Below are 6,850 nucleotides of genomic sequence, written 5' to 3' on the forward strand. Positions count from 1 at the left end.
TTCAAGATGGGGAATCAGTGCAGTGCCCTCCTATTATGCTTGCATCAGAATAAGGTTTTCACAGTAAATCTAAACGTAAAGGAATTTGGAGAGAGAGGCTCAGAGGACATGAGAGGTAGCAGATTGTCACATGAGCTCTGAGGATGAGGTTTGGGTCAGTGGAAGACAGAAACATCATTAAGACACTGAGAATCTTTTTAGTGATCCATAGAACAGTCCTGAAGGAAGTTTTTGTCATCATGCCCCATTTATGGATGAGCCATCAGAGACCCATACAAGTTAAGTAACTTGAGCAAACCAGCCAGACCGGGGCCTCATTGCTCCAAGCACAAGGGCACAAGCACAAACAGTGACCCCCATGGCCACCTGTGGCCAACTTGTGCAAAGCCCACTCCCTGCTGGTCTTCCTTGACCCCTTTTCATCATTCACTTGTTTCCCATTTCCTCTCCTTGTCTTCTTCCTTCACCTCCTACTTCTGCAGCTGCTCCTTGTTGGCATCCTTGGCCGGCATCTCTTCCCATGGCTTCCCCTTCCTCTAAGAGGTGATGTTCCCCAGACCTCCATGTCTGGTCTCTTCTCAAACTACAGACCCTCGGGGTGGGGGGAGTGTGGTTCATCTTCCATCTGGGCGTCAACCTCCACTTCCATCCCACTGACGGCCCATAAAGGTAGATTGTTGCTTCAGGCAGTTCTGCTGCCTCCAGTCCCACACTACTCAGATATAAATATGTGGATATCCTACAATCATTTCAAATATCAAAGCAGAACCCACTATTCCTACCCTATCTGATTCTGAATTCTGTTACAAGTTTCTCATCAGGGGATAATTTATTTCAAAAAATATGGTCAGTGTTCTCTGGGGATCCTTCAGATCTCAAGTCTGTAATTGCAGAACAAACATATCACAACCCCAGTGAATGCCAGTGTGGCTTCTCCAAGAGGGGAAAATAAATCTCAATCTGCAATGTGTGTTTTAGAAACCAGATCATATCTTTTTTCCACAGGTGAGGTTTTCTCAGTAAACCTGTCTATCCTCACTCCCACTCTTCTGGGTAATCTTTTTTCTTGACTCTGTCAAGTGAGAAGAGGAACAGATGATAGAGAGGAGGGAGGGAAAGGAGACCCTTGCAGAACTGGGTTGGCATCTGCTGGGAATGAAGTCGGTTGCCCAGCAACAGTGCCCTCTCCTCAACTCCTGCTGGGTATCAGTTTGTGACATTCCATTCCTCCCTCCCTCCTTTTAGGGCTGTTCTTGGCATTTATTTTAAATAGATTTTACCTGTATGAAATTGGAAGGGAGGGGATGTATATGTTGTGTTCTTAGGATTACACAGCTGAATATGAAATTTGTAGATCATAAGAGAAATGCACAGTTCTTCAAATAAGGATGCCTTCTTTTGACCAGTACTTATTTAACAAATGTTTATGAATGTGTCTGCTTTGTGTCTGATACTCTGCACAGTACTGTGTTGAAATATCTTCCACAAGAAAGTTTAAAAACAAAAATGAGTCCCTTAGGTCCAAGAAGGACTAAGAATTGACTGAAGGACCACACATTAAAATTCTAACTTTAAGAACATATGTGAGTAACTGGATATGACATGAATATATCAAAAATCAATTGCATCTGTATGTCTTCTTTGGAGAAATGTCTATTTAGTTCTTTGGCCTATTTTTTGATTGGGTCATTTATTTTTCTGGAACTGAGCCGTAGGAGTTGCTTGTATGTTTTTGAGATTAGTTGTTTGTCAGTTGCTTCATTTGCTATTATTTTCTCCCATTCTGAAGGCTGCCTTTTCACTTTGCTTATAATTTCTTTGATGTGCAGAAGCTTTTAAGTTTAGTTAGGTCCCATTTGTTTATTTTTGCTTTTATTTCCAATATTCTGGGAGGTGGGTCATAGAGGATCCTGCTGTGATGTATGTCAGAGAGCGTTTTGCCTATGTTCTCCTCTAGGAGTTTTATAGTTTCTGGTCTTACGTTTAGATCTTTAATCCATTTTGAGTTTGTTTTTGTGTATGGTGTTAGAAAGTGTTCTAGTTTCATTCTTTTACAAGTGGTTGACCAGTTTTCCCAGCACCACTTGTTAAAGAGATTGTCTTTAATCCATTGTATATTCTTGCCTCCTTTGTCAAAGATAAGGAAGACATACAGATGGCTAACAAACACATGAAAAGATGCTCAACATCACTCATTATCAGAGAAATGCAAATCAAAACCACTATGAGGTACCATTTCACACCAGTCAGAATGGCTGCGATCCAAAAGTCTACAAGCAATAAATGCTGGAGAGGGTGTGGAGAAAAGGGAACCCTCTTACACTGTTGGTGGGAATGCAAACTAGTACAGCCACTATGGAGAACAGTGTGGAGATTCCTTAAAAAACTGGAAATAGAACTGCCTTATGATCCAGCAATCCCACTGCTGGGCATACACACTGAGGAAACCAGAAGGGAAAGAGACACGTGTACCCCAATGTTCATCGCAGCACTGTTTAAAATAGCCAGGACATGGAAGCAACCTAGATGTCCATCAGCAGATGAATGGATAAGAAAGCTGTGGTACATATACACAATGGAGTATTACTCAGCCATTAAAAAGAAATACATTTGAAGCAGTTCTAATGAGGTGGATGAAATTGGAGCCTATTATACAGAGTGAAGCCAGAAAGAAAAACATCAATACAGTATACTAATGCATATATATGGAATTTAGAAAGATGCTAACAATAACCCTGTATACGAGACAGCAAAAGTGACATTGATGTATAGAACAGTCTTCTGGACTCAGTGAGAGAGGGAGAGGGTGGGATGATTTGGGAGAATGGCATTGAAACATGTATAATATCATATATGAAACTAGTCGCCAGTCCAGGTTCGATGCACGATACTGGATGCTTGGGGCTGGTGCACTGGGATGACCCAGAGGGAGGGTATGGGGAGGGAGGAGGGAGGAGGGTTCAGGATGGGGAACACATGTATACCTGTGGCGGATTCATTTTGGTATATGGCAAAACCAATACAATATTGTAAAGTTAAAAAATAAAATTAAATTTAAAAAAATCAATTGCAAATACATTAGTAATAAGCATCTGAAAAATACCATTTACAACAGCAAAAAAACCCACAAAAGTACCTAGAATTAGATTAACATATGATATGCAAGATTTGTGTCAGCAAAATCATAAAATATTATGAAAAAATATTTGAAGAAATCTAAACAAATGGATATCTTCCCTGGTGGCTCAGAGGTTAAAGCGTCTGCCTCCAATGCTGGAGGCCCGGGTTTGATCCCTGGGTCGGGAAGATCGATCCCCTGGAGAAGGAAATGGTAACCCACTCCAGTATTCTTGCCTGGAGAATCCCATGGATGGAGAAGCCTGGTAGGCTGCAGTCCATTGGGTCGCTGAGGGTCCGACACGACTGAGCGACTTCACTTTCACTGTTCACTTTCATTCATTGGAGAAGGAAATGGCAACCCACTCTAGTGTTCTTGCCTGGAGAATCCCAGGGATGGGGGAGCCTGGTAGGCTGCCGTCTATGGGGTCGCACAGAGTCGGACACAAGTGAAGTGACTTAGCAGTAGCAGTAGCAGTGGGAAAGTGGACAGTTTAATAAATGGTGCTGGGAAAACTGGGTCTCCACAAGGAAAAAAATTAAATGACATCACCATCTTAAACCATCTAAGCAAAAATCTGTTGCAGATAGTTTAAATATTAAAGTAAAACTTCAGTAGGCCTAGAAGAATAGGTATAAGTCACCTTTATAATCTTGGGGGTCAGAATAATTTCTTACGACTCAGAAACACAGATTGTAAAGGAAAAGATTGATATATTTGTTAAAGGAAATTTTCAGAAAAGTAAAATCATGATTCATACAGATATAAAATTAATGCATATTAAAGATTTTATTTACTTCATTATTAATGAAGGAACCAGACAGGCATTATGACTGTTAAAAGGAGAAAGCAGAGAACCACAAGTTTATATGGAATAAAGGAACATTGAAATAAATTTACAGATGGATTTGAAGCTGGCTTTTCCTGCAGGCAGGTTGGGGGAGGGAGATTAAAAGGTTTGGGCAGAAAGAGGCACCTGAACCATCATCAGACATAATTTATTTTCATGTCAAGAAATAATAATTATTTTGCATTGCTGTCAGTATCTGCAACTTACAAGTTGTAAAATAGCTCAAAACAATTAACCCAGAAGGATGTGCTCTAAACAATGCATGGTTTTCCATTAAGAACATGCAATCATCTTTTGACATTAAGTAAATATTTTGCCCATCAAAAGACATTATAAAAAGTGAAAGCCACATACTGGGAGAAACTAAATTGTAATGACTATAATTCACAAAGGATTAGTATTCAAAATATGTAAAGAATTCCTACAAATCACTTAAAAAACATAAAACAGCTAGTAGAAAAAGGGTAAATTATATGAACTGGCAATTCTAAAAAGGGAAACTCAGAATGACAAAGAAATGTATGCAAAGATGCTCAACTTCACAAATTTAAAAATACAAATTAAATCACAGAAACACAAATTAAAATCATAGTGAGATAACATTTTACATTTGTTAGATTGTAGGAAAAAATAAAGCAGCTGACAATGACAAATGTTGAGGACTATATGAAGCTACAGGAACAAACTACTGGTCAGAGCATAAATTGATACTATCACTAAAGCAACTTGCTTGTAAAATTAAGGCTGCACATGCCTTCAAGCCCAGTCATTGGTTTTCTGCAGGGCTGAACTCTTGGAGCAGCGCTGTGGCTCTGCAGGGAGTGGCAGCAGTCTCCTTGAGTTGCTCAGGCTTTGGGCAGCAGCACTGGCGGCTCAGATGGTAAAGAATCTTCCTGCCAGTGCAGGAGACCTGGGTTTGACCTCTGGATCGGGAAGATGCCCTGGAGAAGGGAATGGCTACCCACTCCAGTATTCTTGCCTGGAGAACCCCATTGAGGAGGGATGGGATTGTCCTCCTATGGAGGAGCCTGGTAGGCTACAGTCCATGGGGTTGCAAAGACTCAGACATGGTGGGCAACACACACAAGCATACACACCCCTAACTTTACAGTGATGGGGTAGCCTCCTCACGTGGCTTCTTCTGTGGCTAGATTTATAGCTCTTAGCTGGGTGGTACTGAACCCAGTGTTTCAAGTCTTCCAAGAACGGGACCGGCAAAAGTCAGTTTCTGTTGCTTGCGATTTATTTGTTTATAATATTTTATTTTTACTTCTTTTTTTGGCTGTGCCGGTTCTTAGTTGTGGCACTAGGAATCTTCATTGTATCATAGCTGGTCTTTATCATTCGGACTCTTTGTTGTGGCACGTGACATCTAGTTCCTCGTCCAGATATTGAACCTGGGTCCCCTGCGTTGGGAGCACGGAGTCTTACCCACTGGACCACCAGGGAAGTCCCTGCTTGTAGTTTACAATCTTGACTGATGCGCCTAACAAAACAACCATGAAATTGATAAAATAGAAGGGATAAGAATCACGTGAAGTGAAGTAGCTCAGTTGTGTCCGACTCTTTGCAACCCTGTGGACTGTAGCCCACCAGGCTCCTCTGTCCATGGGATTCTCCAGGCAAGAATACTGGAGTGGGTTGCCATTTCCTTCTCCAGGGGATCTTCCCAACCCAGGGTTCGAACCCAGGTCTCCCGCATTGCAGGCAGACGCTTTAACCTCTGAGCCACGAGGGAAGCCCAAGAATCACATGGAGAGACACAAATGCCATGATCAGAATGGCTGATCCATGTTTTTTAAGCTATAAGAATTATGAAGTTACTTTTCTCACTTTGCAAGATAACCAAGAGGAGACAGAAGCTGAATTATAAACCCATATAATTTATATTTCTCCAGGACTGCTACTTGATGAAGAGCAAGAAAATGGGAATAGTGAGAGGACCCAAGAACATAAGAGGTCATTTCATATAGTGCCATTTCCAGAAAACAAGCCATCATTATAAAGTTTTAAAAAGTATTATTTAAAATAGCGAGCTGGGGACTTCCCTGGTGGTCCAGTGGTTAAGGATCTGTGCTTCTATTATAGGATCCAGAAACTAAGATCCTGCCTGTCTAATGGTACGGAAAAAAAAAAAAAAGCCAACTGGTGAACCCATGTTGCCAATCACCTTGGATTATGAAGTTTGAGGTTCATTTTATAAAAAAATAAGATTTTTTGTTTACTCTAAAGTATGATAAACAGGATGTTACAAAGAAGATAATTTTTTTTTTTTGGATGACAATGTTGTGCTGTCTACCTTCTTACAGAACAGAGAGAAATTATTTATTTCACTTGGCACTAATACAGTTTCTCTCTTCCAAGAACTCAAAGTATGTGTACAAATATTAACTGATAACCTTGTAGAGATGGAGGAGAAGAGGGGAAGGGCCCAGAAACAGGCAAGAGGAGGAAGAGGGATGAGGAAAAGAAGGAGGTGATTGTGGGGGCTCGTGGTAAAGATGATAAAATGATTTTCCTGTTTTACTTAATAATCCTCAAGGTGTCCACGCCTAGGTCAGCTCACCAACAAGTCAGCTGCGGTACAGTCTGTCCTCAACCCAACACCTGATCTATAAACAAAATCGCTCTGCTATACAAAGTTGTTCTCTTGTATCTCTGTCTCAGCTGGGAAAATGGGTATTTGTACAAACCCAACTGTTATCCCAGAGTCCAAGATTTTCTCAAAGTGGTTTCAGTTCAGCTTAAAGAATATTTATTGAACGTCTTCTATGTTCTGGGTATTCTGAGGATTTGGTGGTGGATATATTCACACAGTGCTTTTCAGAGTATGCTCCTGGGATGAGCAACAGCTGTACCACACAGAAATTTTCAAGAAATGC

Source organism: Bos mutus, chromosome 24 (assembly GCF_027580195.1).
Source record: "Bos mutus isolate GX-2022 chromosome 24, NWIPB_WYAK_1.1, whole genome shotgun sequence".
NCBI classification, from domain to species: domain Eukaryota; kingdom Metazoa; phylum Chordata; class Mammalia; order Artiodactyla; family Bovidae; genus Bos; species Bos mutus.